Source organism: Helianthus annuus, chromosome 4 (assembly GCF_002127325.2).
Source record: "Helianthus annuus cultivar XRQ/B chromosome 4, HanXRQr2.0-SUNRISE, whole genome shotgun sequence".
In the NCBI taxonomy this organism is placed as follows: domain Eukaryota; kingdom Viridiplantae; phylum Streptophyta; class Magnoliopsida; order Asterales; family Asteraceae; genus Helianthus; species Helianthus annuus.
In genome coordinates this window covers 61,256,426-61,281,270 of record NC_035436.2, presented here as the reverse complement: position 1 = coordinate 61,281,270, position 24,845 = coordinate 61,256,426, and the positions used below count along the sequence as shown (strand labels likewise).

Sequence of the window (24,845 nt, the reverse complement as noted above, 5' to 3'; positions counted from 1 at the left end):
TGGGACTCGAGAGTAGCTTTCAAGAGATTAACCTCTTTCACCAGAGGTTAAATATTCTTGTAACACCCCCGATGGAACGGGTCCTCCCTCAACAGGATTGGAACCTGGCACTCGGAGTTAACAACCCTACCGGGTGGGACGACCTGCCAGCGGAACCTCCCATGGAGCACCAACAAGAGATCCCGGTGGAAATCACAACTCCTCAAACCAACGCTAATGAGCCCTCTTTTCTTCTTCCAAGGGAAGTGGAGGAGTGGTTCGCCGACATATGAGGAAATCCACACCCAGAAGAAGGAGTTCTATAAGGCCATATCTAACCAAGACTACTAGCTTCTTGGAAATTTTGCTAATTAAAATAAAGTATAGGCTAGAACTCCATGGTTTAATGCTTCTTGTGTTTTCTTATCTAGCGTAATATAATTTTAGGACTATGTAAAATCTCTCTATGGTTTAATGAAATGATGGTTTTAAGGTTTGAATGGTTCATAATAAATAAAACACACTCATGGTGGTAAAGGATGATAAGGGAAATGAGAAACATGACCCCATGCACAAGAACAAGACCACACATCGACAATTTCTCCGTTACAGTAGGTTCAGCACGGGCCGTGCCCAACCAACACGGCCCCGTGCTGAACCCCTGCAGAAAAATGCCCAGTTCAGGTAACTGGACACGGGCCGTGTTCACCAGACACGCCCCCGTGTCCAGGCTTCTGTTTCTTTTCTTTAATTTTCGTTACTGGCACCTGAACACGGGGCCGTGTCCGGTCCCCACGGGGCCGTGTCCAGACTCCAGTAACATAAATTTTTGCTTTTAACACCATGTTACACATCTAATCAACCTAAAAAATTATTTTTGGGACACATTGAGGACAATGTGTAATTTAACTGTGGGGGGATGCTAAAACCTTGAAATTTTGTAAGTTCTAATAACAAGCCTTACACAAAACTCTATTGGAACCGCTAATCACCCCAAATTTTTTCAAAAATTTTCATTTTTTTTACTTGTCTAAAGTTTAAGTTGGGAATTCTAAGACTAACAAGGTTATATTTTTACAAGTTTACAACCGTTAGCGTCGTGATAAAAAGAACTAACATAAGAAAATTATGAAACGGCATGACAAGCTTAGTTAAAATTCGATTATATATACTTGATCACATAGAAAAACCCATTCCCACAAAAAGTGAGTTTTGAGCCTTTATTGAGCATACAAATATACATCTTTAAGCTAAATGCTCATTTTTCGTTTCTTGTGTGAATAGCCGCTTGGTTCTTACGACTCTAGAACTTGCCACGACAATTCATTTCCGGTCCTTACCAACTTAAACCCAAGTAAGTAAATGATGGAGGCATTAGGACTAACCTTTTTTCTTTCAAAACCATTATTTTTCTTTTTTCTTTTCACCTACCCCAAACTCCCCCTAGTTAACCCCTTTAAGCCTAAACCTTTCATTTCTTTACCCTAAAAACCCTTTTACCCACCAAAAACCCTTTTTTATTTTTTTTACCCCTTTATTTTAGTAACAAACTCGGTTTTCGTGTGACTTCGAAAAAAAAATGATGAATGAAGTTAGAAATAAACAAACAAAGCTCTTAAAACAAAAGCTTGTTTGGAGAAACACTTCATTAGGAATAAAAAGTCACTAAAACAAAATGTTTTACGAAAACCGACGCTTTTTACGATTTTCGCCCTTTTACTAACCACTAACCCAACTACCCACCTTTAGCCCAAGCCTTTACCCAAAAAAGTCCTCTTGATATTTACAAAGGTAAAAAGTTAAAAAGGAGGAGGATTGATTGCTTGGCAAGCCTATGATAGGAATAAGTTCCATGCCGCTCTCGAGTGATTCACTAAAAAAAATACACCTTCGGCCGAGTGTGAGTGATTTCTCCCGTGAGGTATGTGAACTCGTATATAAATGGAATTTTAAAAAGGCATGCTATGCCCAAATAAATAATTTATCTTATGATACGTTCTAAATAAATCATAACGAATAGGATTGTAAATAAATAAAAATAAAACCCAATAAAGACCTTGGATTCCCGACACTCTATGACAAGCCAAAACCTTCTCTTCTACCCATTCCATTTGGGAGTGAAAGCCACATATTAAAGAGTTTTGCTTGAGGACAAGCAAAGATTCAAGTGTGGGGGTATTTGATGTGTGTCAAATGCAACATATAAATTACATCAAATGAGGCATAAAACTAACCCTTTTTTAGTACTAATGTTGGAAAAAGAGTGTTTTTGTCTTCCTTTTGTATTTTCAGGATTAAATGAGCTCAAATTAACAAAAGAAGCAAAAAGACAGCTAAATCTAACATAAATACAAGAAAAGGAACACAAGTGGATTGCCCGACCCCTCAACAGCATCCTCCCAAGCAAAATAGAGAAGGCAGAAGACTGAACACGCCCCGTGCTCAGCCAGCACGGGGCCGTGCCCGAGAAGCAGCAGAAAAGACAAACCAGTAGAAGCTTCTATTGCCCACCACGGGGCCGTGCCTAGTGAACACGGGGGCGTGGCGAAAGTACATCAGACGCATTAATTGTAATTGCGAATTACAATTAATGAAGAGAGAGAATGTCAGACAGGCACGGGGCCGTGCCCAGCCTTCTGTTCAGCCTATAAATAGGAGTGCTTGGTTTCATTGCAACTCATCCCTTGACACACCACCTCTCTCACACTTCACCCACCACCCACCACCACCATAACACCATCATCCACCATCATCCATTGTCCATCATAGAGTGTGTGAGTCGTCTCGGGATCCAAGATTGATCGTAAGAGTTCTTGACAATCAAGGCCATGTTTGCCTAAGCCTCTTACATCACTTGGTGAAGACAAGTGTTTAGTATAATACTTTTTATTTTTAATCTTTTGCACTTTTTATTTGGTTTTGTATTAATGACTTTAATAACTAGTTGCTTATGTTGAAGGTGATCTTTCCTTATCGTTTGTCCGTGGTGTCTTGACATTATTTTACTGTCTATATAAAATAAAAGATTTTCACCATTCATATCTCCACGGTCTATATGGAGGTATGTTGGCTACCTGGTCGGGGGTTAAGGGAACGGTTTGGTAAGGGTCTTGCCCTTGTTCAGCGTTTAGAGGTCCTGCAAGGGACCTGGGTCAAATTTAGTAGGATCTCCTTCAATGCTCATAGGTATTGGATGGCGGGGATCCAAACTCTTTGACCCCCTCATAAGTTAACTACTATTAATACTATAACCCGGCTATTTAGGACTGTATCCCTGCTGACTCAGACTACTTAGTCGAGGGTAACGTCACCTCCAAAAGAGGGGCCTGCCATAATTTGCATTAATAACTTAATTCATTATCTTTCAATAATCCGACCCTTTAGGATTGTATCCTTGCTGACTCAAACTACTGGGTTGAGGGTAACGTCGCCCTTCAAAAGAGGGGCCTACTACAATAACTAAGATAATCTCTTAAACAAGTGCAAAAGTGCGAAAATAATCAAAGGTTATACTAATACACGAGTCGGATCCAAGTGATTCATCTTGTCTATCTGTTTTTATTTTTATTTTATTTTTCAGCATTTAGTTAGCTTTTATTTTCTTAGTTTAAAAATCTTTTCTAACATGTTTGATTTGATTAGACGTTGAGGATAAACCGGTACTAAAAGCTCTTGTGTCCTTGGACGACCTCGGTATCTTACCAACACTATACTACGTCCACGATGGGTGCACTTGCCCATGTGTGTGTTTAGTGTTAGTAAATATCGTGTTTTATAAATTTAAAACTTGGCTAAAAGTGTAAAAAGGGCTTAAAATATACATCTAAAATATATTACACTACACACGCATCAGATACACTTGCAGAATTAATTTGGCTAAAGTCTCATCTTCGAGAACTTGGTTTGGATAGTGAAACACCAACACTTTGGTGTGAACACCTTGGAGCAACTTATCTCATAGGCAATCGAGTTTTTCATGCCAGAACAAAACATGTTGAAGTTTACTATCATTTTGTTCGTGAACAAGTTACTCAGGGAAAGCTCAGTGTCAAGTTTATCTCCACAGAAGATCAAATAGCCGATATCTTTACAAAGCCTTTATGTTCTCAGAATTTGAGTTCCTCATATCCAAGTTGTAGATTGCTAACCTCGTAGAACTTGCAGGGAATATTAGATTATGTCGGCTAATAGTTTACTTACTTTATTAATATTCCTAATTGTCTAAGGTATGAAGATGTAATTAGTATCTTTATATATTTGGTTGTAATCCTTTTCATTATCAAAAATACAAAAATCCTTTTACGTTCTGATTTCCCTCAAATCCGTTACTTTTTGAGTCTAGAAGCGAACATAAGATTTTGATGACTAGGGATTTTTCTGATATGGAGATTATGATTTTCTCTATTCATGGAGAAAGATCGATGCAGAGCCTCCTGCTGGTTTTACTTGGGCGGCTTAGCTTGTACCACAATGTTTGTGTCAATAGTGTAGTACATCTAATGCCAGAGTCGTTTGACATTTTGGTGTTTAAATTGAGAACGGACAAGTTTTCGATAATTACCACCCCTCAAGGTGTTTTGCCTGGCAACTAGAATGGTGGTATGCTAGAAAAAGATCCTTACATCATTAAAGTCAATGGTTGTGTAGGAGTTGTTTTCTATGATACTGTGGAGGAAACCAACCAAATGAATATTTGGAGAGTACAAGACTATGAAAACCGTGTTTGGGTCAAAGAAACCATTACATTCCCCGAGTCATCATGGATTAAGTTAGATTTGTTAGATTTCCCTTTCCCTATGGGTTCGGTTAATATGGACGAGATTGTCTTTTTCTCGAGTGACTTTTCTGGTAATATGATAAGTGTACCTGTCTATAACAAGAAGAGTGGATGTTTTAAATCATTACAATTCGCTTCGGGTCATCAATTTCCGTTGTCAACAACATTGCAGTTCGATCATATCAGGTGTTATGTTGAAAGCATGGTGTCTTTGTAGAGGAACGGGACAATGTTGATTCGTGCATCTTACTTTGTTGTTCGGTTTTGCACTTTGTTGCTATCTCTTAGATGTATGTTCTTTTGAAATTATGATTGTTTTCTACAAGAAGATTCAGAATTATATATGCATTTTAAAAGATCAGTTCTGTTCTAATTATACACAGTTTGTGTTTGATATATGATGAATGTTATCCAATATTTTGCTATACAAGTGACATCATAATCGGTTTCAAGTAGAAATTAGAAAGTAAGAAGGCTGGTTCACGCGTAACTTCTTGTCCATGTGATGGACTGATGTAATGTTAACCTGAAACACTTTTCGGCCCAAAAATATATTTCATATACAGAATTAGTATAGCAAATATAACTACAGCAACTTTTCAAATGAAAAGGGCTTAGGAGGTTTTATGCATCAAATACGCTTTAAGAACTCTACCCACTTGACCCGTTTCCTATTATGCTATATTTTCTGTTTTATATGCTTAACTTGTAAGAGAGAAAACATAATTGGAGTCAAGTGATTCATAAGTAAATAGGTTATTCCGAAGAAAGCTCACTTATTTTCACACTTGTGTGCTTTACACCATTGGTTTACTACTAAAATTATTAGCATTACTGGCTTCAGCCTTGACCTTCCCATTGCCCTCAGAATAAAGGTATTTCGTTAACTTGTCTAAAGACACAACCGATGGCGATAATTCCTTATCAGTAGCGAAACAAGCCCCTTTATCTTTGACCTCATCAACCGAAGAAGATAAATGGTATGTTTTTATCTTATTCTGAAACCGAGTGAGCGAGCTTGACCGTCAAAATCATCTTGGTCAACAACTTCCACCTTTGTGTGTTCTTAACCAAATGTCTCATATCAACATCTGAGTCAGCTAATTCTTGTGGAGAACAATTCAATCTCATTTTTAATCCTTCAATTCAGCCACCTCCATATGAGTGCCAGTTTTCCATGCAAGTGTTGCACATGTCGCATGAGGGTCAACATCCATGCGAAAAGTCACATTTTGTGTGAAGATTCTTGGCGAGAGTCAAGACGGCTGGAAACGAGCAGAATCAAACTCGATCCATTCTCCATGAGGGTTATAACAGGCCGTTGGACCTTGTTGAAGAACAAAAATAACAGTCTTTACATATCAAACCACAATGCTTCGCGCACTTTGCTAGCAGGGGAGTATTAGACCAAAATGATATTGTGTCATAGTATACGGTAGTAAAGTGTAACATTGTGTTCTACATATATATGGACACTAATATAACCCTAATGACATCGCAATCATTACAAACAACTCATTATATGGTTTATCTATTTCATTATTAGTTCATTGCTCTTATTGTTCCTACTTTTCATATGGTTCCTACGAATGGAAGTTAGGTTCCAAGTGTTCGTAATGACTATGGATGTTTACAAGTTCCTGCGGACTACACTACTTTATGACATTCATACTGTTACTGTTGATGGCATCCCTCGGTCCAGTCTCTTAGTGTTGGTATCTTTGATGTGTCTTGAAGTTTTTGAAATCAAAAAATTTTGATGGAATATGTCCATTGTACTTTGGCAGCTATTTGACAAGTATTAGAAGTTAGGGGTCTCTTTTGTCAATAATTAATGAAGCTACTATCAAGTTAGTTAAGTGTTAACTGTTAACCATGCTTAAAAAGTCTTTATGGAATAAGAATGAGATGACTGTGTTTCGTTGGAATTTATTTTCTCTTATTTCCAAATTTTTATTCTTTTAGAATTGAATGGGACATCAAGTATAATTTTTTTAACGTTAAACAATTGAAAGTATATAATGTCAAGATATTCAAATGTTTTATTTGTACCAAATATATGTCATGTCTTAAAATGGTTTTATAAACTTTTAATCTACAACAAAAGCGGAATATACTGCGCCAAGTGTTGAGTTTTTAACGCTCTTATAAACACATCAGGCGGGTTTCTACATAAAATGGATAGGAGTTCTTTGATACACTTGTTTCACGCGTTAATGTACTGATTACGATAACATACGTGACGGGTCACTCATGAAAAAAAGACGGATAACAAAAGACTATAACAAAATACACATATTGTGTCAACTGTCAAGTCATTTGAATCCTAATCCAAACCGCGATAACAAACCCAAAACTCAACTAAACTCACATCTAACATTTTATTTATCACTACACGTTCGCAAGAAATGTATGCACATAAACCCTCGTGGGCATCAATCGATTACGGGTGAATGTACTAAAGACTCTGTACAAAGGAAAGGTCTAATTTGGGTCGTGTTTTCTCTCAAATTAATTGATAACCTGAAGAAAATCATGAGTTGAATCCAAAAATTAGTTTGTATTTCATTTTATTTACTGAAGGGTAATGTTTTAGATCCTTCTTCGACTGCGGTTCTCCATAATCGGTATCTTACTCCGAGCTTATCGTAAGATACCGGCATGTTCCATACATTTTCACCGTTGATCATCCTATCTTGTTGCCCAAGTACAAGCCGTAGATCCTCATTTAGTACCTGCAACAAAAAAATTCTTTAACTCATATAATCCTTGACTAGAGAGCGACTATTTCGACCTGATTAACTATAATTCATAACGTTACCTTCTCTGCAAAATGCCTCCACAGGATGTGCATGAAAGGAACGTATTGCAAAACCGGAGCAAAATCAAGTGACATTCTATATAATAGCCTCGTCTTGTTTCTTGATGACGGTAAGCAGACGTGTAGTTGGTGAAGATGCGTTGAACACTGTTTCGTGCTTTGGCCCTCCAGTTTCCCCGGTTTTGAAATCCCGATGGTTGACAACACCATACAAGGCGGTCGAAATTCCATATCTATTGGATACGGATCCCAATATCCTTCCAAACCTGATGAAGGGGTCAAAAATTTAACCAAGCTGCAATAACAATGTAAACATTAGTCATCTAAAATTCTCCAGCTACCAACACCAATATTTGTCACATTTAATTTCTATGATAATCCAATTAATTTTAAATGGAGTAAAATGCCATTTTCGTCCCTGGGGTTTGGCTTGTTTTTCCCAAAGGTTTGTTTTTCGGCAGATGGATCCAAAAGGTTAATCTTGCCATTTTCATACGACTCGTTAACTCCATCAATTTTTCTCCGTTAACTCAGAGGTATTTCCGTTTTTTTTTTTTTTTTTGTTAACCTAAAGGGAAAATTGGTCTTTTTCACTTTATGTACAAGCATTTAGCATATTGTACAAGTATTCAAAAGACCGAATTGCCCTTTCAATTAACAAAAAAAGACGAAAAATACCCCTGACTTAACGGAGAAACTTGAATGGAGTTAACGAGTTGGATGAAAAAGGCAAGATTTAAAACCTTTTGGATCCAGATGCGGAAAAAACAAACCTTTGGACGAAAATTGCAAAACTGGCCAAACCTCAGGGACGAAAATGGCATTTTTTTAAATGAGTGTTTATGCATTAAAAAGTTAAAACTACACTTTGGGTGGCTTTCAAACAGTTTGACCCATCTGACTTGTTTCCTTTTAAGCTGTTATTATTTTATTTCACCCTTTTCACCCATGACATGAATCAACCCATTCATTGAGTCGAGTTACCAACTTATATTCAAGATGAATTCAACTTAAAGAGATGACTAGACGATCGACCGCCTATTATGTAAAACGCCAAAACCAATATTAGAATGGAAGCAGACCTTGGAACACTCCACCCTTTTGCAAATGTGGAAGTGTGCGTAAAGGGTGCATGCGCAAGGTCCAGCAGGTTGTCTAGTAGTAGTCCATGCTCCACTGGTAGTTCCATGACAATCTGTCGTCCACATTATTTTTATGTTAGTTCATAACCTAAATAGTTTCAAACTTGAACTATTGCATAAAAACGCGTCTAAAATACCTCGGCGTGTATTTGGAATCCCTTAGGTGGTTCTAGTGAAGGAATTGTGGCTGCAGGAGGTTCGTTGCCCGGCCAGATCCATATCATTCCCTCCTGCTCAAAGCATGGAAGTGATTTTATCTTCACGTTAACAAATTTAGTTGACGGCATTTTTTCACATGTCCCGTCTGTAGAGTATTCCCACCCTGGAAATCATATTTTGAAAATAAGGATCAAATACATATTCATGTATGATAGATATATTTATTTACTATACCTTAAAGAGAAAGGTCGGTGGACCTTTCTCTTTAACCCTCAACTTTTGACAACATTCACATATTAACCCTCAACTTTTAACAACATTCATTAACCCTCAAACGTTTGACAACATTCACTATTAACCCTCAAACTTTTGACATGAAACACTATTAACCCTCATCCTTAAGTTACACATTCACTTCTAACTTTTGGTCATTGACAACAACTTAATAACTTGACACCTCATTTTGTTTAAATTATTTTTATGACCCTCTTAACTTCTAACTTTTGGTAATTGACAACTTTGACCCTCCAACCTTTTCTACTTAGTACATGACACCTCCTTTTGTTTAAATTACTTTTACGACTTTACACTGCAACGTGCAACATATTATCATACATTTGACCACGTTAGTGTCTAAATTACTTTACACCGTTGTCTAAATTACTTTTACGACTTTACACCGCAATGTCCGAGACATATTCTTTTTTATCTATTTCTGATGACGTTAATGTCACGAACATAACGCGTGTAACAAAGTAAAAAACGCGTAATGTCATGTTCGTCACACGTGTAATGAAGTCACAAATGCGACTTTGCCGCCACAGCGTGCGACACGGGTCAAAATTCTAGTGTGTGTGTATATATATATATATTTTATATCATTGGTATTAACTGCAAAAGCCTATTTTGATAAGATATTACCATGGTAGGGACATTGTACACGCCCCTCGTTTACAGAGCCTAAGTCGAGAGGGCATGCTCTATGGGCACATGTGTTCCTTATACATCCCGGTTTCCCATCCTTCCCACGGAATACCACCCAAGGTTCTTCGAAGCAGTCAATCGGAATCTGCATTGTTAAATTAACTTATGAGCTTGTAGCTCTTTGATGACAAACAAAGTACATAATAGAAATATAATGGCTTACCAATGTGTCCTCCTTCAGGTCTCTTGAGAAAGCAACAGGATACCAGAAGTTCTTCAAACGAGGATGGTAAGGTTGCACTGGACCCGACACATTCAAACCTTTCCTTTGTGTTTTTCTTTCAATGGTTTCTTTAGAAGTACTAGGAGGGGATGAAGTTGTGATCTCGGTTGCTGTTGTAGTTCGGTCTTGTAAAAGTCTATCATTGACTAAAGTTTCCATGTGAGCTAGCTTATCTAAAGCTGCACCAACCCTTGCTTCTGATATGTGCATCTGCCATTTTAGCGGAACCAGAAGACATCGGCTTTCGAAATTAATATCATTTTATAGCTTTCTATTATCAAGTCTCAAGTAAAATCACCCCAATATATGTACTCTTTCCAAACCTGTTTATGTGCTTCTGCTAGCTCTTCTTGTAACTCTGCTAGATCCTTCTTTAAGGTTCCAATGGATTTGTAATCACGAGCCAAAGGGTTTAAAACATCAACAACCTGAGAGTGTTTAAATATAATTTTGATTTCCCAACTCATAAAAGAAGATTAATGTTCGTGTCCTTTGAGGAAGATGGAAATTTAGTTACCTTTTCATGTAGGAGCATGATTGTGAGAAGATCTTGCCTTGCGCGCCAATCACAATATTGTATATCATATCTAGCCACTTCGAATGCTTCATTTACATCCAAAAACTTTCCTTTACTTTGTGGAGCTTTAGACCTAGGCTCTTCGACATTAAATAGAGTGCTCCACGGGTTTTTCTTGTCCACGAGCCCACCTCCCTCCCCACTGGCTGATATTGCAAATACTACAAACCCTCCTCTAACGCCCTAAGTCCAAGAAATCAATAAGAAAAAAAGTAGCACAGGTAAGTATTAAGGCAACAACCCTTAACCAAACAGTAATTACTGAAACTAGATCATGTCTAAGTCATAAGTGTTTTGTTACTGACCAAGCAGCATACATATATGCTCATCAAGATAAGGTATACTTTGATTTTTTATGTCAAATACGCCAGTTCTGTAGTCGAAATCATAATCAATCTTTAAGACATCCTTGATTTCAAAAGTAAGTTTAATTACTAAATGTATGTAAACTTTGAAACATGATATCCAAGTATAACTTCTATCGTGTAAGTTATATCTGAGGGATACAAACAGACTACCTCAAGTTTCCTTTTCTACAATAGCTTGATCATTATCTAGCTTAGATTTACCACTGCAATAAAAACCATGTTGAATTTGCACTTAAAAAATGCAAAAGGCTAGTATCAAAGTGTATCGTTTAACAAAACTTAACAGGCCTCTCGTTTTCGTCACAATTTTTTCACACATCATATTAAACATTTCTTCCGTTAATAAAAGTTCTAATCAAAATATTTACACATACATGAAAAATTTAATCTGGCTTGAAGTTAAACTAGTCATGATTAGGAGTAACACTTCCATTCTATCTCCATTCTATCTACTAACTTATAACCGTAGGCAATAACACAACTGAATCTCTAGCAAAATCATCATATATCGGTCATTAACTTCTCACACATCATCTTAAACATTCCGTCCGTTAACAAAAGTTCTAATCAAAATCTGCACACATACATGAATAAATTGATCTGACTAGAAGTTAAACCAGTTACAATTAGGACTAACACTTCAATTTTATCAACTAACGTAGAATCATACACAAAAACCTTAACTACATCTCCAGCAAAATCATCATATCTCCAACAAAAACAACATTTCGCTACCTATCTGTTAGTGATTCTACATGATTACCATTAACACTTCAACTTCATCAACTAACATAGAATCGTACACAATAAACTCAACCGAATCTCACAGAATACATTTGCTACATGATTAGAACTAACGCTTCAACTTCATCAACTAATTTATAGCCGTAAACAACTAAATCTCCAATATCTCCTACAAAAACAAACAGAATACATTCGCTAGCTTTCCGTTGGCGAATTAACAAACGCTTCAACTAACTTATAACCGTAAAAGAAGAAACACAGGTAAATCTGTAACAAAAACACACAGAGAATGGATAGCGTACCTTTCTGTTGGCGAACTTAGAGGAGGTAGAACAGGAAATGGGGAGAGATAGAGCTGCAGCGGTTGCAATGGCGGTCATGATGAGCGAATAATGACAATTTTGGAGAGAGAATTAATGAGGTTATTTGTAGCGGAGGAGATTTATTTGGGGAAATTGAAGATATGTGGCTTGTGTGGTGCGCGATCTCGGCTGGCCTGACATACGCTGACAACTGGAATGCGTGCAGTAAGTCATGACCACAATATGTATGCGAAATCAAAGATGAGTTTTGTTATCGGGCCCGCTATATCTTGCCACCTCGGATTTCTAGATATCTTCCCTATCGGATTGAAATCTTCATTAGTGAACTCCATAATTAGAATTTAAATAATGGTAAGTAGGTATAGGGCAAACAACTATTTTTTAAAAATTGTAAGAATCACAATTTAAAGAGATACGTCTTCAATTAAAAAAATATTTAACGGTATTTTAGACTTTTTATACCATTATATTTATATCTAATTAAAAACAATAATTAAATTATCCCTAAATTCATACAAGATTAGTTCAAATCCTAATCCCGTATTCTGTTCTTCATCATCGAATCAGCATGATCATCATCATCCTATTCAGTATCATCGTCAACACTGTAATCAGCACATCGTCAACATCAGCACCTTAATCAGCATGATAACACCAACGTCAGCACATCTGACGGTAACATCCCACACCATCACAGTCAGCACATCTCGTAATCAGCATGCCACTGTAGTCAACACATTAATCAGCACAATTTCATGTTTTTTTTAATTTTGTAAACAACAGATACTACTACATAACTAGCACAATTACTTTTTTTTTTTTGTTTTATAAACAACACATAATGTTACATAGTAGCACAATTTCATGTTTTTATTTAAATTTTGTAAATAGCACATAATATTACATAAGTAGTAGAAAACAAGTTTATTTCTAAATAGACTCCCAATAACAACACAAAATGAAAAAAAAAAAAGCAACCCGCATAAGAATTACACAACAAAATAAGAACTTACGTATAGATTTAAAATCAACGCAACACGGTTTTATATTAGCACATTCTAACTACATAACTAGCACAATTATAAAACACATTTTTGTAACTTTTTTAAAAGTCACTTTTATAAATAAAAAATTTATAGAAATATGGTACTCGTATTAAAGATAAAAAAAATACTTGATTTTATGGTATAATTTTATTTTTCAAAATTAATGAAGTATATAAAAGTTATTTTAGTTTAAAAAAACTTGGTGGAATAAGTATTTAATTACTAAAATACCCCTAACTTGATAACATTAGTTATTAATTATAGGGCCAATGATCTCTAGATCAAGTGGTGGAAGGCTTGCATTTCTCTTGAGAGATGCAAGTTCAACTCTCACTTGGTGCAGAGTGAGGCATTGGTGGGCAATGATAGGAGACCCAGGGGAACTTGGGTTCGATCCTTGAGCCAACGGGTTTTACCGGTAATTTCATTGTCGTGCCTACGGGCGGGCGGGTTATCAGGTTTTCCCTGGAATTGGTGGTGGACTCGAGTTACTCTCGGAGTACTCCGTTTGGTCCAGTAGGTGCCCCGAGAGTGCTCGGAATTGATTCAATTGGTCGTTTAAAAAAAGTTATTAATTATAGGGTTTTAGTTATAATTAATACCAGCCATTGATTTAAACTATCAATGGCTCAAATCTGTGTTTACAGTTAGCATTGTATTTATAAGATCTCAACTCATGGTAAGTATGTATTGTTTTACTTAATTTGCATGATTTGTTTGTCTGGTTAAATCCCCTCGGATGATAATAAATGTAATTTAAAAACCAGTTATTAACTATAAAAGTGAAAATTAGTTTAACATGAAAATTCTTACCTTTTTTTTAAAATAACACATCTAAAATGTTTGAACTTCATATTATATATACTTCTAATTTACAACAACTTTGTGCAATAGGTAGTTGTAACTCTAGCTTTATTGGTTTTATGTACATAGGTAAGGTGTACATTTACTTAGGTTGATTGTACACTAAAGCTTCTTTTGGAAGCTTCATATTTCATATAAATAGAAAAGAGAGACATGAGAGATAGAGATGCAGATTCATTTGAGAGAGAGAAACGGTGGAAGGACCACCGTTTACAGTGGTTAATAGGCGGCGCACGACGGCACTTTTCACTTATGACGCTACACAACTGACACTCAAAGAATCATCGACAGAATCCTGTGTGGTGGTGCGAACTAGGGTTCTGACGAGACTCCGATTAACTCCTGCAAGAATTCCGGTAAGCCTCGATTTAGTTGTATGTTTATTTTTTTCAGTTAGATGGGTCGATGTGTACGTTGAAGCTATTTTCGGTGTTACAGGAGTCCGGTTAAGCTCCGGTGACTTCTCAGGTTACCGATCGGGGTCTGCATGTTATTAGATCTTAAAGATCAGTGGATAACTCGTATCCGGAAGTCGGCGTGGGTACAAAGGACGGATGGCAACAGTGGTTGCTGGAATCTCGCCTGATCTGGTATAGTCGACGCCAAAAATCTGGTTTGTATCGAGCATCCCTTGGTGTCTCCTGGTGTTAGGTTGCCACATTTTGTGTTTGGGTAACCACAATGATTTGATGGTCATGACCCTGAGTTGTGTAGCCAAACTTCAAAGGCTATGATGGTGTTGCATGATCCTCTATTATTTTCCTAGAAGCTGTACACCTCAGGTGTTTGAGGAAATGAAAGACGGTGTCTTTGTGTGCTTGGTTGTCACGTTTTGTGTTTGGCATTTTAAAACCTCTATTATTTGATATTCATGAAGCTGTGATGTGTACATGAGCTTCTATGGATATGATGGTTTTACCTGAGCCTGTTCTGTTTATCTAGAAAGTGTGCACTTAAGGTGTTCGATGAAATGCTTTCATTGATTCCTTTATTTTTGTTGTCGCTGACTTCTTGATTGTGGCTTTATGGTTGTACGTTTGCCTTTGTTTGTCATTCTTTTTGTGTGCTAATATGGGTTGTTCGATTTCTATAGGATGGGTACGATTATCTCCAATGCGATGATGATATACATATTCTTGGCATGGCATCTGAGATGGCTTGAAACAAGCAACCAGATGCAGCCATTTTTCTGAGCTTTGAAATTAGAAGTTTAGATTATCAAATGTACCATATACAACTTTTGTTGTAAAGGTTTGTTGTATACAAAACATATCATTTTACCATGTCGCTTCATCTTTCTATTTTGTTGTCATATAAAAAAGGTTTGGGTTTGGTTAGGTTTTGAGTAATCTGTAAAAAGGGGTAATTTATGATCATTTATGATATTATTTAAAGGTTTGGAATCCATTGACTAATTTGGTTAGGGTTTTTGATTTTATCTAGGTTTTGAGTGATCTTCAAACAAAGCCCCTTCATCAGCAAGCAACTAAGGGGCCCTTACAGCGACCATAAGAAAAAGAACAACACAAACTATACCCGGACAGTTACCTAAATAGACCAGGTTTGAAGGTATAAAATGGATTAAATGGAAAAGAGATGATTCGTATTAGTAGTCTTAAAATCAAGTAGCCATTTATTTCTGAACAGTAAGTATTTGTTGATATGCTTTTTTGGATAAAGCGTGTGATTATGATGTTCATGTGGTGTTATTTGTTGTTGTTTAGGGAAATTTGGTGTTTGTTGGACAGAGGTGGACGAAACAGAGAGAAAGTTGACTTTGATGAGGATGTAGGCGAGGTAAGGTTTTACTTGCTTTGATTCGCTCACTTTTGTTCTCTTATTTTTCATTAGTGAATTTAAGGATGAATGGATACCAATGGAAGCAGAGGTAAGGCATCCTAAACAACCCTTTTTCTAATTCTAGGATATTCACTCATACCTCAGGTTGGATTTTGATCTTAACTTTTTTGGTCAAAGGATTCATCATTAAAGTGCAGCTAGATTTAGGGTTTTAGAGTGAATTATGTAAGTATCATCTTAAATCTTACATAAATTTCGTTGAAACTGAATATAAGAATTATTGAGATGTTTCTTTTTCATTCCTTCCTTTTCACTTTCGCATTTTTCACATACGTAGAGAGCGAGAGAGAGAGACGATATATAGAGAAAGGATGGTCGGTCGGATACACAACTTGGCGGACCCCTGTTTCTGATGACAACGAAATCCGCTACAAATCTGAGTGTTAATTTCATGCGGCGCATCTTAATGATTAAAACTTTTTGTTTGTTAAAAAGGTATTCCTTTAATCATCTATACAACCAAGATTTTTTCCCTACGGCAGAAGGGCCTCATTCATTTAAAGCATTTATTTTGCTAAACCAGTAGTTCGGTTTGGAAAAAAAGGTATAAAAATGAGATGAGTTCAACCAAGCTTCTGCCAAGTGCTGCTGATCTTCAATGCAGCAGGTTGCCAACATTTTCAGTTTTTCTCTATTTTAAAGAGAAGTATGGGAATAGTAATTGACCATTTTCATTGAATCAGGTACAACTTTTTACAACAGTTGTGTAACACCTCGCAAAATCACGACCAATATAATAAAGACACGTGTCATGAAGGTTAAATGTGTAATGAATTGATTCCGAGGGACTAAAATTGTCAAACAATGTAAATATGTAAGTAAAAGGATCCAAAGTGCCAACATGCCAACATGCCAATCTTGTGCCTCTGATTGACCTCACACGACGTTCGTATTCTTTAATGAATAAATTGTCGGACATAGAAAGTCGTTTGTGCTTAAATTGAGAATTTTATGAAGCATAGGGGTTAAAAGTGTCAACATGTTAAATGTTACCTCTGAGTGACCTTTTAACGATCCCAAAAGCATTGTAATATTTGTATATTTTGCTCTCAAGAATATTGGATAGTAATCTCATGGAGTTTCGATGAAAACAAGACTTTTCGGGTGATCTCACAACTAACTGGGAGCTTAACGGAGTTAAATTGTGACCTAAGGCACTTGTTAGTTAACTATGGGGGTCAATAGTGCAACAAAAGAAAGTTATTTAAACTTAAATTGGACCAGGGACTGTAAATGCAAAGTTTGCAAACTTTTAACCGGAGCAGCCCATTGTCGCGGGCCGCGTAGGCCCTCTCCAATTCTTACGCGAGCCGCGTAAGAGTGCCAGCGACAGAAAAATAGGACAGCTGCGTGTTGCAGCCTGTCCACCACCTTTGCATGGGTTCTGAGCAATACCTGGGGCTTGCAAATGGTTTTTACTACCCTAGGGACACTTGTGAACATCTGGTAACAACATAGGGACAGTTGCAATGATCCAAGAGCATCTAATTTCCTATATAAGAGCCTTGTTTGTTCTTGTGTTCATTCACACTTTCAATTTTACTCTCAAATTCACTCTCTGGAGCCTCCTGCTGCTAAAGGAAGCTTTCTCTAGTTCAAACTTCGTGCTAAGGACTCTTGTAAGTGTTCTTAGCTTCCTTAGTTAAGGTTTAATTAGCTTAATGACCGAAAGTCAAAGATATCGTAATTACGCTTTAACTTTGTGATTAATCACTAACGGTCCAGCCATTATTCGAATTGAAAGTGGCTATGTGTTGGTAATTATATAGAGTTTAAACCCTTAAAAGGGCACCTTCTAATTATCACATTATCTCAGTCAATTGTCGGGTCAAAGTTATGAACAAAAAGTCAAACAGGTCAGTTTTTACAAAATAATTCATAACTAATAATGCAGAAGTTATGGAACATGTTTTAACACTTAAATAACTTGGTAAATAATATAAGAACATGTTTAGGCATGTTCAACCCGACAATTCTGAGTTTAGGCTCGGTTCGCAACCGAAAGTCATAAAAGTAGACTTTTGCTTTGACTTTCAGTTCTGACCCAATTTAGCTTAGTTTAGTTATTCCTTAGGGTTCCTTTGGGACCACATTACATGTTAGTATAACCCTCTGAGATTATACTACATGGTTCCTTAGAAATCTAATTCAATTGCATGTTCCCGTTAAATGCTTAAAATGGACCATTATGCCCTTTTATCATTAAAACAAGATTTTTGAAAATGTGAGAGGACAAAAACCTTTATTACTAATATTTTAAGTATGTCCTAAAAATTTGACATCAGTTTATGGTCCGAAATAAGAGTTATGCTCGATATCGTAAAACAAAAGCTTTTTATTAATTAAATGACATTTTTGACATAAATCCTATTTAAACCCAATTTTTGGCACCAAACGTTCTACCCACTGTTATAGTATAATATTTTGGGATTTTTAGAATTTTTTTTTCAAATTTTATACTGACCATAACATAGAGTTCTAGCATAAATTCAGTAATTGACGATAAAGCCCTTTTTGTTAATAAAATGAGTTTTACATATCATTTTGATACCAAACCTTTTTCTACTGATATTATATGATAAATAAAATATTTTAAACACTTGAGACTGATCAAAATCTCATATTTCCTTAAATAACCCGAATATCGTCAAATACCGACTTTTATGCGATTTATGCGCATAGTATGGTTTAAAACCATAATTAGCACCTAAGACTTGTTACCTACTGATGTTATAAATAAATTTTTATACTTTAACAGTAAGTTTAATCTTGAACTCAGATTTCCAAATTTGACCCTTAAAGCATATGTGAAATGACCAAAATGCCCCTACGGTGCATAGTTTGGTCGTAAATGATAAATTTCACATATGTATGATGTCTTACTGATGTAACTTGTTAAAATAAATATTTTTACTGATTGTTTTAGACCAAAACCTCAGGTTTCTATTTAACCTCTTTTATAAACTTTAAAATGACCAAAATACCCTTACGGGGCTTAAATTGGTTTTAAATTCGTTTTGGGCATAATGGAAGATATCCTACTGATATCATAACATATTTAAAGCATATTAACTTGTGGAACTTGTACATGACTCTTTTGGTTACCCGTTATGCTTATTCGCGTTCGGTACGGTTTATGTAACTAGTTTGCATAAATTAACCGAAACGGGTCAAACCTTATCATTTTTACTTCAAAATCCATAATGTGTTTAGTTTACCCACTTTATACAAGTGTTCATACTTGTTGGGTCTAAATCACATTCTAATCCGGTCTTTGCTTAATCTTGCATTTTGAACCGTAAACCTTTTTTTTTAATAACTAACCGGTCTAAGTTATAACTTAAATAAGACCCGTTAGGAACCTAATAGGTTATTAAAACCTTCATTCTAGATTAGGAGCCCAGTAAAAGCTACTTGTACTTGCTGTTTGAAATACGACTGAGATTAAAGTTATTTTAGCTCAGGTAAATACTTTTAACTTATTTTCCCTTATACGGGCTTAGGATACTGTATTTAATAATACTGCTTGGTTGGGTATTGAATCTTTAATCGATTAGTGGTTAAATCATTGAGATAACCCATTTTAATCTGTTTTGTTTGATCTAAGCCTTTGGGGGTTAATGACCGTGTCCTGGATATCCTTGGCTCATTCATTGAAATGGCCACGACTTAAGCACGGGGTGTAGGCATACACCTGACAGTGCGTATGTAAAAAGATATACCCGCCTGTTGAGGATAACTCGCCGTGGGTTTAAATTATGTGGTGTGTCTATTAATCTTGTTCTGGCTTCTATCCCGGGTCCTGAACGTATGACAAACATATAAATCTGTATACAAGATTATTTTTAAATAATTGTCCCAAGTTATAAAAGATTATTTGTGCCTTGTGCATTTAAATCAATCTTCTTAAATGTTTCAAATGAGTCGGTTAATTGTATTTGCCAGTGTAAACTGACGTATTTTTCAAAAAAACTAAGTGCAGGTACTACGCGTAATGGGCTGGAAACTCCGAGTATTAAATAGTCTTGCAAGATTTGATACTTAAAGTCTGTTGAACAATAGTTTCTTTCTGTTTTAGATCCGTCTGTGGATCCATTTACAACCCGTTGTGTAATATTTTATTATACTTTCAAATCGGTTTGTATAATTACTTTTAGACTTCCGTTGTGCATTAAACTGTGATTATTTGACTATGATGATATCAACTACGTCACGATACTCCCCACCGGGCCCACCGGTAATACGTGGAAATATCGGGGTGTGACAAGTTGTGGGGAAGGATGCTTACAAACATCTTGAAGGGGATACATGGCATTAGCTCTCCTTAGACCAGCAAAGTGTCTGACATCAGTTTTGCTCCAGCTTATGTGATAAACTAAAGCGATGCGACTCAGTGAGAACTGGCTGAATATCAATATAAATCTAGCCCCCGTCGCATCGTGGCGGGTTACATTTCTAGTTTTTAATATTAATTTATGATATACCTGTCTTGAGAGAGGATCAAATAGAAAGTATAGTTTGAGTAAGAATGGTATAAAGGAATGTGGTTATGACATAGGGCAAAATTGAAAAACAAAGGCGAATGATATTTTAGTCAATCTCGTATTATCTTTTTCCTTTCTTTTCTTTGCATCTTCATAACCCACCATTTTTAAAACCTATCAACTTCAACATTTTTTTCACTTTCTCTCTCTCTATAATCACTACATCATATTGCGATTTTCTTCATCAATCAATGATTCAAACACTCAATCAACGTATTCTTCAACTTTTTTCTTTGAAGAAATCCAGTTCAGTTTTACACATTTTCTCGTTTTTTAAGCGAATTAATCGATTCGTTTGTTAATGTTTCAAGCATTCAATTTTCGTCAATCTTTTAAGAAATCCTAAGAAATCAGCTTCAATCTATGTAAGAAATCTAAAGAATTTCGTCAATCATTGCGTTTTATGATATGGGTTTTTGAATTGCGATTTACGATATGGGTTTTCGAATTGTGTTTTACGACCAGGGTTTCAAAATTGCATTTTACGATCTAGGTTTTTCCATTGTGAATTGCGTTTTACGACCTGGGTTTTACCATTGCGTTTTACGATCTGGGTTTTTTCCACTATGAATTGAGTTTAACGACCTGGGTTTCACCATTGCGTTTTACGATCTGGGGTTTATCATTGTGAATTGCGTATTACGTTCTGGGTTTTACCATTTTGAATTGCGTTTTACGATCTAGGTTTCGAATTGTGTTTTATGATCTGGGTTTTACCATTGGGAATTGCGTTTTACGGCCTGTTTTTTCGAATTACATTTTACAATATGGGTTTTACCATTTTGAATTGTGTGTTACGAACTGGGTTTTACCATTGCGTTGTACGATCTGTGTTTTTGAATTTTTTTAAATGTATAGCAATAGCATACTCGTTTTTAAAGATAAAAAACACTTGTTTTTATGATGCAATTTTTTATAAAAAAAATAATGTCGTGTGAAAGAGGTATTAACGTTTTAAAAACGGGGGAATTAGAGGGGAGAGTAACTGTTGCCTTGGTGGACTAGAATGACCATACACAAACCCATGCGTCTCTTTTCTTTTTTAATTTCTACACATTTAATCTTGGCCATGTATTTCAAATCTAATGTGTAAGATTGCTTCCTAACTTTTTTACTCAAAAAATCTTCCTATTATATCTTGACCCTACATGCCTTATGTATATTGCTACGTTAAAACTTTTTAAAATATGAATTCTTAATCATTGTTCTCAGTTAACGCTTACGAAGATTTTTTCCTAAACTTCCTAATTTAACAAATAACTAACTTTTTCTGAACAATATTATATTTAACCATAGCATGACACGTGTCCAAATGTTAGGCACTCTTATTTCCCTAATACTTAAAAGTCCAAATATTAGGCACTCTTATTTTCCTAATACTTAAAAGAAGTTGTTAAAACATGCTATGTAAACAATTGTGTTTATTTATTAGGTAGGAGATTACATAAGCATACCATGCCTTTAAGGCTACACAATATTGGGCGCTAAAGGCTCTCCACCTCAACAATTTTTTTGATAAATATCCCCCCCCCCAACCATGAATGCTCGCGAATGCAATAGCAGATAATAACGAGTGTATTTGGTGGGGCCTTTCGATGTTGACCATTTGCAATAGTTACTTTAAAAAACTTAATTTTTTTTTTATTTTTCATCTATATAAACACACGCACTTAATTTTATTTTACTCTCAACCTCTCAATACTCTCAAACTCTCTATACTCGTAATGGCACGTGGTTGGACCGAGGCTGAGGATATTGCTTTGATTAGGAGTTGGGTGGATATGGTTGACATACGATTGCCTTCAGATTTGCCTCAACGTTGGAGTAGGGTTAGGTCCACATTCTATGAATGCATGGGTGAAAATGTTCGTGGAAGAAGCGCTTGCCGCAACACATACTGAGTTCCAAGGACTGTACCTAAGGTCGTTTGATTACGTTGCAGCTTGGAGGATTTTGAAATGTCACACCCCAACCGATGGCGGAAACATCGGAGTGAGACGAAGATAGATTGCTCATTACACATAACACTAGAATTTGAGATAAGTATTTAAATAATGAATTTCATTTTATTACTATAAGAATTCGATTACAACATGGAAAGGAAAATACAATTACAACAACTTGAAATGAAAGAATTACATTACAGTATGTATGCAAAATTTAAAATGAGTATCTAGGCATCCTACTATATTCCATGCATCATCAACATCATCGTTAACCTGTAACATGTTTAAAATAAAGTGTCAATGCGAAAGCATTGGCGAGTACACAAGGTTTGTATAAATAGAGCATAAGTATAAAAGCATTTTCTCGAATCCACATGACAATTTGTAAACAAGGTAACTAGCATGCATCGCAATATGTCAAACCCAAGTGTCCACTAGTATTTAGCATCCCTCGCCACAAAAGTGGCGAGACCATTTAAGAATGAATAAAGACTTAACAAGACCCCGACAGGCGGCGTGCTACTCCTATAGCACTATATACGTTAAGTTGGGGCTTAGCAAAGTTAATGACATAAAGCATGTTGATGTGCGCAAAATGCAACATATAAATTACATCAAATGTGGCATAAAACTAACCCTTTTTAGTACTAATGTTGGAAAAAGTGTGTTTTTGTCTTCCTTTTGTATTTTCAGGATTAAATGAGCTCAAATGAACAAAAGAAGCAAAAAGGCAGCTAAATCTAACATAAATACAAGAAAAGGAACAAACGTGGCATGCCCGACCCCTCGATAGCATCTTCCCATGCAAAAACAAGAGAACAGAAGGCTGAACACGCCCCGTGCTCAATGAGCACGGGGGCGTGCCCAAGTGTCTACAGAAAAGACAAAGTTGTAGAAGCTTTAATCACCCACCACGTGGGCGTGTCTAGCGGACAAGGGGCCGTGGTCAACTTTAAGATTCGCAGAATCTAGGAAAATCTTGATAGTACAGATACGCTTCTGCACACGGGGTCGTGCCCAGCGGACACGGGGGCGTGGTCAGCTAATGCAGACAAACTGCAATTAATGAAGAAAGAGAAGATGGGTGGACACGGGGCCGTGTCCGGGCTTCTGTGCAGGCTATAAATAGGGGTGCTTGGCTCATTTGCAAACCATCCCTTGGCAAACCACCTCTCTCACACTTCACCCACCCACCACCACCATCACAACCCACATCCACCACCATCATCCATCATAGAGTGTGTGAGTAGTCTCGGGATCCAAGATTGATCGTAAGAGTTCTTGACAATCAAAGGCCATGTTTGCCTAAGTCTCTTACATAACTTGGTGAAGACAAGTGTCTAGTGTATTACTTTTTATTTTTAATCTTTCGCACTTTTTATTTGGTTATGTATTAATAACTTTAATAACTAGTTTCTTATGTTGAAGGTGAATCTTCCTTATCATTTGTCCGTGGTGTCTTGGCATTATTTTATTGTCTATATAAAATAAAAGATTTTCACCATTCATATCTCCACGGTCTATATGGAGATATGTTGGCTATCTGGTCAGGGGTTAAGGGAATGGTTTGGTAAGAGTCTTGCCTTGTTCAGTGTATAGATCCTGCAAGGACCTGGGTCAAATTTAGTAGGACCTCCTTCAATAACCACTGGTATTAGATGGCGGGGGTCCAAACTCTTTGATCCCCTCATATGTAAGCTAATATTAAAACATTAACCCGGCTATTTAGGACTGTATCCCTGCTGACTCAGACTACTTAGCCGAGGGTAACGTCACTTTCAAAAGAGGGGCCTACCACATTACGCATTAATAACTTAATTAATTATCTTTCAATAATCCAACCCTTTAGGATTGTATCCTTGCTGACTCAAACTACTGGGTTGAGGGTAACGTCACCTTCAAAAGAAGGGCCTACTACAATAACTAAGATAATCTCTTAAAAAGTGTAAAAGTGCGGAAATAATCAAAGGTTACACTAAACACGAGTCGGATCCAAGTGATTCATCTTGTCTATCTGTTTTTTATTTTTATTTTTATTTTCAGCATTTTTAGTTTTTATTTTCTAGATTAAAACCTTTTTTTTAACTTTTGATTTGATTAGACGTTGAGGATAAACCGGTATTAAAAGTTCTTGTGTCCTTGGACGACCTCAGTATCTTACCAACACTATACTACGCTCACGATGGGTGCACTTGCCCATATGTGTGTTTGGTGTTAGTAAAATATCGTGTTTTATAAATTTAAAACTTGACTAATGTGTAAAAAAGGGCTAAAATATATATAAAAACATATAACACCACACGCGCATCACATGTATAATCTAGCATGAACCTAAGTAAACAAGTAGCATGTATATAGGATTGAGAATATAAAGCATGTTTAAGTGTGTGATAGTGGAGTTTGTATATTAACATGTTACAACCCAAAGTGTTTTAAAAGTAAAGCAGGTCAAGTGTACTCACAAATTTGCTAGGTCTTCCGATTATCC

General features: G+C 36.3%; 1 pseudogene across 1 annotated transcript; it reads right to left on the bottom strand.

The window, feature by feature from the left end:
• Positions 1-7,023: 7,023 nt before the first annotated feature.
• LOC110936810 lies at positions 7,024-12,293 on the bottom strand (annotated as a pseudogene). The gene is made up of 9 exons (XR_002590295.2): positions 12,077-12,293; positions 10,603-10,845; positions 10,409-10,513; positions 10,026-10,295; positions 9,800-9,947; positions 8,857-9,041; positions 8,660-8,772; positions 7,578-7,872; positions 7,024-7,491 (listed from the first exon to the last, which is right to left on the bottom strand). The product of XR_002590295.2 is annotated as a chlorophyllide a oxygenase, chloroplastic-like (transcript).
• Between the last annotated feature and the right edge of the window lie 12,552 nt (positions 12,294-24,845).